General features: G+C 41.0%; 1 pseudogene; it reads right to left on the minus strand.

Annotated features, from left to right (window-relative positions):
* Positions 1-1,356: 1,356 nt before the first annotated feature.
* Positions 1,357-11,262, minus strand: LOC135085675 (carcinine transporter-like; annotated as a pseudogene).
* Positions 11,263-12,307: the final 1,045 nt, after the last annotated feature.

Genomic DNA, 12,307 nt, shown 5'->3' on the forward strand with positions numbered 1-12,307 from the left:
CTTGTTATGCATAAAAAAAAAAGAAATTTATTAAAAATATTTTTTTGTTTATAAAAAAACTATTTAACGTAATTTTGCTATTTGGACTTGTGTTTTTTAGAAATCAAGTGATTCAATTGTAGCTCTAGATTTTTATTGTTATTATTGTTATTTATCCTTAAAGTACACGCGACTTTATGACCTTTCTTGTGATTATTAGTTAATATTAATTATGAAAGAAGATTTTATGTTTTGTTTCTTTCCTTACCAAAATAAGTGGTACTAAATTCTAATATTGATTGTTGTGCAACCTGTGTTTTTATTAAATTTCAACCGATTTCAACAGTTTTAATTAAAAGACTCGAGACCCGAGAAAACTCGAGACTTTGGCCTCGAGAATTCCCGAAGCTCGAGAAAAAAAATAGGTCGAGAAATCAGAAACCCTAATTGTGCTAGAAATATATCAAAAAAGCAACCCATAGTAATGAGCAATGAAAAAGGAATGCAAACAGAAAATTACAAAAATAATCACGAACATTGCAACAAATTATTTGGCCAGTTAGTTGCTAGTGAAATGAATCACATAAACGGACAAGACCGCTTTGAATTAATGACTGAAAAAATTAATATAATTAGAAAGAAACAAGTTGGTAAATAAGTGGCATGTTAAATAATTGTATAAAAAAAAATATTGTTGAATGTGTCTTTTATTTGTGTTACTTTATTATATAAGAAAATATATACGACGATCACCGGAGATCAATCGGTTAAGTACCGATTATTTCAATCGATTACTTTTACCGGTAAATCACCGGTTATTCTCCGGTACTCACTGCTCCGGTGCAAACCTCTAGTGGATGAAACGATCTATAAGTACTGTATCGATAACTATAGCTCCCATCACTAATGTTTACGTTGGTCGTCCGCTGTGAGTCAAACTGTAAACAGCGTGAACTTTTATTTTTATACAAGATTAACTGCATTTTCTATTGTTCAGCACGACAGATACATCCTCCTTTTTTGAGGTTTTTTCTTTAGGTGGTTTTGCACACTGGCCTAGTAACTCAAATGATAAAGGTTTCATTCATACCTAGCTACACTAGCGCTACGCCCCGGTTTCACAACGGCTGAAGAATTGTATTTGTATTAGATCAATAGGTAGGTATAATAGTGACTGAGTTTCTTGCACTACTTCTTCTCAGCACTGGCCCATTTATTGTCCCGAAGCAGTAGTAGCTTTAATAGTGGGACGTGTGAAAGTGCTTTTTAAAAGCCTACTTGCAAAAATAAATGAGTTTTATTGAGTTATTTAGGAACATTGTCTGAAAGTTAACTTACAAGATAAAATATGTATTAGTAACCAATAAAAAACTATACTGTAGTTATACCAATTTATTTTCAATGATTAAATACATAAATCTCTGAGATTTTTTCTCCGGTTTGTTCATTTTTCGACGTCCTCCACACTTCTGTAACAAAACAATAAAATGTTACTATAATTATAGTACGCGAACCCGTTTTACCCCCTTAGGAGTGGAATTTTGCAAAATCCCGTCTTAGTAAGCACCTACGTTCTAAAAGGAACCCCCATGCAAAATTTGAGACTCCTAACACTTGTAGTTTCTGAGATTTCGTGATGAGTGAGTCAGTCAATCAGTGACCTTTAGATAATGCAACGTATATTTGGTCTAGTGGTTAGAGTTTGACAGAGGTATGGGTTTGAATCCCATGAGACCTTACTACCGACGACCTCATTAAGGTAGCAGGAAGGCGCTGGACGCAGGCCGCTACCAACAGGTCATTATGGAAATCGTTGGGGGAGGCCTATGTTCAGCAGTGGACGCCCTATGGCTGACATAATAATATCCTTTAGGCGTATTAGGGCTAATTCTCATTAAGGCAACCGACTCGCTATTGGATTACTTCTCATTATAGCTACTTCTTATTTGGGCTATTTCTCATGAATATTTACCTAAAGCAACAAGGCATGTCCCAGAATCTCTGCCCTTTGCCGAAGTCCTCGCCATCTTGGATTGTAGTTGGCATCCTTTTGCCCATAGACTCGGGGAGGAACATGCATAGACAACCGCCGAGCACTCCGAGAGCACCTAGGATCAGTAGAGGAATTTCTACAGCTATTTTTGCCTGGAAGATAAAAAAAAGTTTAAGAATTTTGCATTTTATTTGCCCAAATCTACTCAAGTAGAGGGAGTGAAATTAATTGAAGTAAATTGAATGCATTGATCTTTATTGATACAAATTGAGTCATAACTTGCAAAATGAAATGAAATAATAAAGTCTAAAGAGCATCGAAGTGATGTGAAGCGAAGTACAGTAAAGTGAAGTGAAGCGCAGTGAAGAAAAGAGAAGCGAAGTAAAGTGAAGCAAAGTGAAGCGAAGTGAAGTGAAGTACAGTGAAGAGAAGCGAAGTGAAGTGAAATGTACTCAATTGAAGCAAAGTGAATGCCATAATATCATGATTGACTCGGAGAACTTATTTGCGAATGATTACGTAGTAATAAATGAATCAAATTAAAGAGAAATAAATACTCACCAAGTAAACAATATACGGGACGAGTATAGTAGCGACATATCCAATTATATGGATAAGAGCCAATCCTTGAGCGCGTACCACTGTTGGTAAGATCTCTGCTGCGTACTGCATGCCGATGTTGTATGAAATGTTGACGGCAAATCGGCCTACAATAGCTAGAGATGCCGAGGGAACGCCTGGAAGAATATAAAACAAATTTTAATATGCTACGAGACTACTACTATTCCTACTTCTCTTTCCCACCGCTGCAACTTCTGGGTAGCCAGGATCTACAGCTTGACTGCCAATAGAAACCCAACTAGTGAAGAGCGACTAGTCAACGAAATTGATCAGAGAAAATAGGAGGAGTTCAAAGTTTTAGCATGATTTTGGCTGAGCACCTGGATGCGGGCATCACAAGACCGGTCTTTGTGGAAATCCTTAGAGGAGGCCTTTGTCCAGTTGTGGACTTACTTTGGTTGAACGAACTGGCTCAGTTTTATTGGTTGTTCTGACATTTAAGGTACGGGAGATTTGCAGGGCCACTTCCACTCTTCACTTGGATGTTGTAAAAGCGACTAAGGGACAAAATATGCGAACATCAAGCGTCCCCAACCCGTAGATGCCCCCTAATTCGTCTGGCCAGCATGAGGAATGTAGCTTAAATCCTCCATTTGCCTCTAGTAAATTAGAGACGGTCGTTTCTGCAGTGGAGACTAAATGACTTCATGATGAGGACGATTGTTTCTTACCTATCGGCACAGTTGTAGCCAAGAAACTGAAGATCCCACTAACTGTCATGGACCCGAACGCAAGCCATCGTCTTCCAACTCTGAAATATAAAAGTTTGTAAATTGGGAACAATTATTAAAAACTAATTTTTACCCGACTACGGTCAAGGGTTATGATTTTAGTATTCTATGCATTTGTAATTACCTACGAGTATATGTTCCTCAAAAGCGCCTGAACTATTCATCAAATTTTGATGAATATGGTGTCAATCAATTCTTTATTATGGCCCAGGTAACCAGGTTACATTTTAACCGAGTTCGACAATAATTATGACGATAGTGTTTTTCCATAATTAAATTACAGTTAATAAATATTGTGTCTCAGGCAATCGACTTAGCCAACGAGTCATGCCCTTTTACTAACTACTCGTTCCAATATAGCTTGCCTTATGACCGGGACATCTTATGGGCTGGTGCTGAGAAGAAGTGGCGGAAGGAATTCATCAGCTCACCTGTCCAGCAACAGTATCAGCAGCAGATCAGCAGGGAACTCCGTGAATGTAGCCACGGTGACGTCAGGAACATGTCCAGCCCCAAAGATCCCACGTTCCTGACGTGACCGTCGAAGACCATAGCAATGGAAGCCCAGATGAACAGCAGGAGGATGCTGTGACGACGGAGGCGTGGCGTCTTGAAGAGGTCAGCGATGGAGTAGTTCTTCGTTTCCTGGTCGAGCCTCGCCAGCTCTGTTGCTGTGTCCTGGTTACAAATATAGTTAGAAATATAGATGGAACCATTGAGATATACTACGTACAGTAATATTACTTCAATGGAAAGAACATACTTTATGGTACTGCAGACAGGAAGATTTAATAAATGCTACTGACAACGCCACTCTTGTAGCAGAGTTTTACGCTGACACTACAAAGACGTTCAAGTCTAAGGCATCCCTCAAGGATTTCCACAGTGATCAGTCCTGCCGGTGGCCTTTACCAGGTCGTCGGTCCACTGTATGAGAGCCCTACCCCTACCTAAAGGTTCTGGGTCTCGATAACTTTCTGCCAAAACGGCCATCAGTTCTACGAGCCACTTGCGGTGTGCCCTGGTTCCTGTCAATAAAGTTTGGGATCACCAGACTCCAAAATTTCAACAACCCAATGCTTTGGTCAGAGTGGTCTCCCGGCAAACAAAAGGACGTGGGTCTATCTGAGGTAGTAGATTGTTTCAAGTTATGAAATTCAGTTTTAAATAATTGGAGTCTCAAAATAATGGTAAAATAAGGATGCTCACCCTGAATTCCTTCGCGATGTCGTCAGGTATCTTGTTCCCATTGATCCTCTCAAACTTGGACAGAATCTTCATTGCTTCATCAATGCGCCCTTGTGAAATCAGCCATCTGTAAAAAAGGTAAATGATTATTGAAAGCAAAAAAAGAATGCAAATTACTAGTAGCCTATAACAAGGCTACTTAAAACTTTGTTCCTTGATATTCACTTTACACTGGAGGGAAGACGATCCTTAATTTCGAACTGCTCCTATGTTCTTCTGATCAGTTTCGATGCGGGTCCAATTTCAGTTTAACTTTCCCCCGGGACAAACTTGACTTTCACTGGTTGGTTATTGGCGGTCAAGCTGTAGATCCTGGCTACACAGGAGTTGCAGCGGTGGGAACGAGAGGTGGGAACTCACCTAGCACTTTCTGGAACTACCCAAGGCGTCAGGATTGACAAGGCTAGAGGTACACTGGTAATCAGTGTGTAGGCCTTCCAATCAGCCACGCCTAAGGCTATCCAGGGTAGAAGACATGCGGCGAACGTGAAGTATACGGCGATAGACATGTTCGCGACGAACGTTCGCCATTTGGGGCCCACGTATTCTAGAACTGAAAAGAGAGGGATTGTTTAGATAGGGCCATGAATTGATCTGGGGGCGCGGCAGTGCCCCCGCCAAGTCGAGCGCGAAGCAAACACTGCCGTACCATCCTTTACTGGAACCATTTCGCCGCATTTTCAGGCCCCTATTTGAGAACCTCTGGATAAGACCAGAACACAGAAATTTTCGTCATATAGTAAGCTATAATCACATACTTAAAATCCAAAATTTCAAGTCTGTAGGTCATTTAGTTCCGAAGTTAAGCGAAAGCAAAGTTTCGCATTTACGACACTCACTCACTCACTCACTCACTGATGATCATCAAAATAGAACTAGTACTTCCCATAAACTTAGAGAGCTGAAATTTGGTACAGAGTTAGGGTTTAATGACCACATAAAGGGAAAACTATAAAAACTAGGAAAATCGAAGATCTGGAGTAACACCACATTCATAATCAATACTACTCCGGCACCGTGGTGTTCGCCTGTATCGCTCACCGCTAGATGGCGCTAGCACTAGCAAGCGGTGTCCAGATTTTTTTCCTTTCTAGAGAAAGTCGTCGATTAAGTTGAATGTTGTGTAATTTGCATTTCGTTGATTTCGTTTATTATATTGTAAGCTTCGCTAAGGTTATGTTATTAAAACAATTCTGATTCGTTGTCCATTTTAAAGGTCGTTGAGTTTATTTGTGTTTAATATCGTAAAAAATGTCGATAAAACGACGACGTTAAATAATTTTGCCACGTTCTACAAAAAGAAGTGAAATCCCACCAAAACATTCTGTAAAAAACTAGCCAAGTCTCGATGGAGCTGCTTGTTTATCTCTAAAAAGTAATGAAATCTAGACAACGTCGTGCCAAGTCTATGGTTCCTTACTGCGATTTCTTTATTATTATAGTTAATGTTGTGTGACTTGGCCGTTGAAGGGTGACAAAACCAGGTGCTCCATGACACCATTGCACCAATCTGTCGCCAGAACCGCTACCCATTGACGATGGAAAATTGCCACTTGGAAAACGTTGATTCAACAATAACCAGTCAATTGTAGGTTTAGTAAAGCTGCGTATTTATAATAGGTACTTATGTATGATTATCTTAATAAAGATTGTTCAACGGCCAAGTCACACAACATTAACTATAATAATAAAGAAATCGCAGTAAGGAACCATAGACTTGGCACGACGTTGTCTAGATTTCATTACTTTTTAGAGATAAACAAGCAGCTCCATCGAGACTTGGCTAGTTTTTTACAGAATGTTTTGGTGGGATTTAAACTTACTAATAGTGAGTGACTTTTATTTGAATAGGTACTAAAGTTACATTGAAGTTGGGTAAATCTAAATATAACTCAAAGGACTGACTGACTGACTGACATAGTGATTTATCAACGCACAGCCCAAACCACTGGACGGATCGGGTTGAAATTTTGCATGCAGGTAGATGTTAAAAGACGTAGGCATCCGCTAAGAAAGGATTTTACGAAACTCCACCCCAAAGGGGGTAAAATGGGATCCACGCGTACGAAGTCGCGGGCGGCCGCTAGTATTGTAGTTAGTTCTGAGGCTATCAAACATAATTTTATCTAATCGACGACATCCTCCTTTTTTAAAATCGGTTAATAGAATAAAGTTTATTTAATAATTATGTTAATGACACAACTAATTGCTAGGTAAAATTTATTTTTTTGTTTAATTTGTGTTTCGTTACCTACTCTACTTTCACATGAAAAAAAATATAATTAGATACGACTAAAAATTGTTCTCTACCTACTTACCAATGATGTACATGATGACGAAGCAGTTGTCATAGGCCAGTCCCACCAGGAACCGGCAGAGACAGAATGACCAGAAGCTATTGGAGAAGGCAGTTCCAACTCCAGCTAGAAAACCCGCCATATTTGTACCTGAGAAAGAAGTTTAAAAGATGTAGCACACTTATCAACCCGTAAAGGGATCGTAACCGTATCAACTCGAGGCAGTATTCTTTGTATGAAACTCCATACTGCAACGCACACTTATCCGCACCGTAACGTAAACGCCTCGCCTCGCGGTTGACAGCGCGCGAAAGGCGATGACAGCTCGCGAAAGGTGATACGGTGTTGATCCCTTTCCGAGTTGATTAGTCTGCTATGACCTTTAGAGTTAATTTGAATCCTTTATTAAAGATCTACGAAAAAACTATCTATGAGGGAAACGCAGCGTTGGATGTCCACCCACAAGGTGACAACCTCTTAAGGTAGCAGAAAGGCGCTGGATGCAACGCTACCAACCGAGCGACGTGGAAATCATTGGGGGAGGCCTATGTTCAGCAGTGGACGTCCAGTGACTGAAATGATAATAATGATGATGATGAGACAAACTTAATGTTGGGTTATTGGCGGTCAAGCTGTATATCTTGGACAGGAGTTGCAGCGGTGGGGACGAGAGGTGGGAATAGTCCCGTAAGAATGAAATTTTTTACCGAGCAGGGCTGGAACTCGTCCATATTTGTCGGCGATCCATCCAAAGATGAGTCCGCCCACAATGGCGCCGCAGAAGAAGACGGCTTGAGCTGTGGTCGCGTAGTTGTCTCTTTCACAAACCCAGCCAAGCTGAAAAGAAAAAGTTATCTATACTAATATTATAAATGCGAAAGTAACTCTGTCTGTCTGTCTGTCTTGCTTTCACGCCTAAACCACTGAAACGATTTTGATGAAATTTGGCATAGAGATAGTTTGAGTCCCGGGAAAGGACATAGGATAGCTTTTATCCCGGTTTTTGAAATAGGGACGCGCGCGATAAAGTATTTCTGTGACAGACAAAATTCTACGCGGGCGAAGCCGCGGGCGGAAAGCTAGTTTGATGATATACAAGATAATCCGGGTCTTTTCAAGGCGAGAGTGAATAGGCACTTACAGGGCAGTTATGTACCATCCTAGACAGCATCTCTTTAAACACAAGGTGGGATCGCGGTCAAATATCTGCCTGATTATAAGCATTAAAAAAAAAAAACAAGATCCTACCATAACATTCTCATGTAAAGTAACGCTTAGGGCCCTTTCCTACGGAATCCAGTTTTGTTCTTGATCATTCCCACCCCTTGCCAGACGAGCATTTTAGGGTAGCTAGCAAAGCCACGATCTACCCAAACTTCATGATAGTCCAACATTCTTACCTATGTTGGGAGTATGCGCTGACAAACTTTCAGCCTTTATAAAATAACGTAAAGTCTGGCGTCCACTGGCTCTTACGCCCGTATACACAGGTTTCACAGTGCGCGTGAACGCACAGGGTCACACACGAACCAATCACAGAGCTTTATTCGATGCTGTGCGTTCGATTTGCTGCGTCACTTAAGCAAGTATCGTTTGAGAATAGGTACAGGTGTTAATCCATGAGAATTATTTCTTATTTTAATTTAAAATTACCTGTGAAGCAATAGTTTCATAAGGCACATCAGTGAAGTTGAACTCCCATTTCTCCTCGCACTTCTTCGTCGGCCATTTTGCGTTGGGCTCGCGGACGCCATCTTGTAACAGTTTTGGCCAGTCAACGTCGTACACGATGCATTTGTCGTAGCCGCTTGCAGATAGGGGTATGGAGAGGTGTCGTCTAAAACAAAATAATAAGATACCACGCTATTAGAAGAACATGTGACATAGCAAGCAGGATAAACTTAACGCACATAGCTCGTATACCTGGCTGTTAGAGCAGAAATTCGAAGGACTGACGACCTCTTGAAGCTCGTGGAATGCGCAAGACTGGTCGCTGAGGAATTACTTGGGGAAGGCCTTTGCCCAGCAGTCCAGTGGAACTTTTTGGTTGAAACCTCGGAATACCCGTTTCGCTACTATTACGAGCATAAGATGGAACATTTACTTAAGCTAAGCGTCCACATATCGGTATCGTACGCAACGGATCGTAGTATTATTTATATGGAAACTCATATAAGTGCGTCCACCTGTCCGCATCGTACGCATCGCACATCCGATACGATGTGTTTCGTACGATGCGTCCGTTACGTACGATACCGTGGACGCTTAGCTTTATTCACCGTTCATTACTTTTCTGTTTTAATCAATAGGTATAGTAACAAAACAGCCAAGCCATCGTAGTTAGGACTTGTAGAGTTAGAACTCGGCTTTTCATGAGATTTGATCATTTTTGGACAGCCTGAGCCACATGGTAGTTTCTAGGCAACATTATATTTTTTTTTGTGGGATCTCTACTCTATTTCTGTTTGTTAGTACCACAAATCGTGTAGTAATGTAAATACCTATCTAAAGTTAAAAGCTCAGAACATTAAAACCTCACCGTTCCTCCACCGTCAAATTGGCCAGCTCCTCCACAAAGCACCAGTGCTGTTCAGGCACCACGGTCATGAAGATCTGTGCGAAGTACACAAACGCGAAGAAGAAGGCATAAGGTATCATCAGTAGGAATAGCGCTCGTTGGTACCAGCCGAACTGGCCGATGTATGGGAAGAGGTCGTCGAGATTCTCCAGGCGTCGATTGGGTACGGGGCTGCCGTTCTCTGAAAGAAGATTTGGAAAAGATATTTTGGTCAATAGTTTATTTTAACGATAACTTCGAATTCCTCCTATGTTCTCCTTAATTTCGTTGCGGGTCCAATGACAGTTTAACTTTTCCCCGGGACAAACTTGACCTTCACTGGTTGGGTTGTAGGCGGTCAAGCTGTAGATCCTGGCTACACAGGAGTGGGAACGAGAGGTGGAAATACAAAGGTCTATTACAATAATGGCTTATGTCGTACTTAACAGCGTATCACACTTGAAAATTGCGACGGGTTCATCCAGTGTTTACGCCCGTATATACAAACGATGCTTGCTTCAGTGAATCAGCAAATAGAACACACAGCATTGAATGGAGCTCTGTGATTAGTTCGTGTGTCACCCTGTGCGTCCACGCGTACTGGGAGACTTCATAGTAATGTTTGTGAATACAGGCGTAACTAGCTCAGATGAAAGAGCAGTCGCCCGGCAAGCGAAAGGTCGTGGTTTCGATTCCCGCTTTAGGCAGTTCGATTTTTCAAGTTGTTTATAAATTAGTTTATTGTCTTACCATAGAGATATAGAGAGATGCCAACTAATGCGCTGAGTTTGAAACTCAGTTCGTTCGAATAATCTTTAGTGTAGTACTACTGCAAGAAATGTTAACTGATTACATTATGACGTCAGCAGCAATGCGTTCTGTTTTTGGGCATGTTGCTGCGACACCGGCCCCGCCCCCTTGTCACATCTCCCTTTATTTTCTGTGATCTGTATGTCTTACCTTTGGGTTCACCAAAGAGTACAGTGATCTTTCCATGGCCACCAGCGTCGCCGGCGACCTCAGCCTTCTTCTCATGTGATTCCATTCTCGAACTCTGCCTTTCCCTTAAAAGACACTTTTTCCGACGTGTTTCCGGTTACGGGAGACGGAAGTGGGGAGTGGTCGACTGAAATAAACAAAAGAATATCATTAACAAGCCCTTCAGAGTCCATAAGGTGGACCGACGACCTCATAGAGGTAGCAGGAAGGCGCTGGATGCAGGCCGCTACCAACCGGTCATTGTGGTAATCATTGGGGGAGGCCTCTGGTTAGCAGTGGACGTCCCATGGCTGAAATGATGATGATGATGATGTTGAACAAGCTCTAGGAATAGAACCATATTATTTTATCCACGAGTAAGCTCTTGACCTGCATCTCACCTGATGGAAAAGATGGCCGAAGGTGGCTTATAGCTTATCTACTCACTCATAAATAATTAAGCAAATATTTTAACTATGTGTATAGTTTTATAAGAGTTATGTCATTGTAGGTAGGTAATTACCAATGAAACTGTGTTTATTGAAGTGCACTATCATAGCAATAACTGTTCTAAAATGTTTTCTAAACTCTTATGTTATGACGTAATTTGCAAAGAAACATTTCATTTAAAAAAATTAGGTGATAAGGATATACCAGAAGAAAGTAACTAAAACAAAATAAATGAATTATTGATTAAAACAAAACATTTTTGATTAAAATAAAAAAAAACTATTAATTTAGTATTCTCTCAAAAATATTAAATTTATACTTACACTTCAAAACTTCAGTTTGTAGCCAAAACAACACTTTTTGTCACAGTTTACTAAATTTAATACTATAGTAACGCGCAATAACTATTTGGTTAATGAGTCCTACGTTACCATCTGTTCATTTTATAGAAGTTCTGTATTATTTACTCAAGTATTTACCGAGTTATAGAGGCAGATAATTTTATTTGGCTTTCAGTTTAACGCCTTTAGATAATTGAGATCCATTTTGATATGATAAACTTCTGTTATTTTTATTTGCTTGTTTTTGTATAAATCTTTTATCCTGGCAAGGACGAGTGTGTAATTTTTTGTTCATTATCATCATTTCAGCCATTACGTTCACTGCTGAACATAGGCCTCCCCCAATGATTTCCACAATGGCTGGCTGGTATATTTTTGTTACTACAGCATTTTTATTTTTTTATAGGGTTCGACTATTAACCCTTGGATCGGCAGTCCGACAAGCCATGCCATCGTTGGCCTATAAATTTGTCAATTTAAAGTATTGTATTCCTCCTTCACAAACCTATCCTACCAAAAAAATGTTCATGTAAAATATGCTAAGACGAAAAATTCATCATCTCATATAGAGTCAACTTATAAGTTTTAACTTTACACCTTTAAAACCCTATTTGTATAAAATTTTGACTTAATTTTTCGGCTAAATCTTCAGTCCTTTTTGTCCGAAGTAACTCGAATCTTCGACCAGACACTACAATACTATGTAATAGGTCCACCTTTTTTTTTGCCCAGGAAAATGACCTATCCATAACTACCGGGGGACGGCAGGTTATTTGGGGCTCGAACCCACTAAAAACTTGGGGTGTTCCCTCTGCCGCATAGTGGTCGGCGCCTTGGGTACTAGAAACGACCAAGGCGCCTCCCGCGGACGTCCCGCCCTACACGGCGGGACCCAACACGCCCCCACCTAGTGGGGGGCCGACAGGATTAGCCGGGACCACGAGGCCAATCCCGTCCGACGGCGGTGGTAGCCTGTGCAATGCAGGGGGAGGCGCCCCCGCGTCTCCAACCTGCTGGCCACCACCAAGGGGAGGAAGAAGCGAACGGTCATACAACCGCCTTCTAACTCCCCTCCTCCGTCTGCGAAGCGGGGGTGCAGAGGGGTCGTCCTC

This window comes from Ostrinia nubilalis, chromosome 29 (genome assembly GCF_963855985.1).
Source record: "Ostrinia nubilalis chromosome 29, ilOstNubi1.1, whole genome shotgun sequence".
Taxonomy (NCBI): domain Eukaryota; kingdom Metazoa; phylum Arthropoda; class Insecta; order Lepidoptera; family Crambidae; genus Ostrinia; species Ostrinia nubilalis.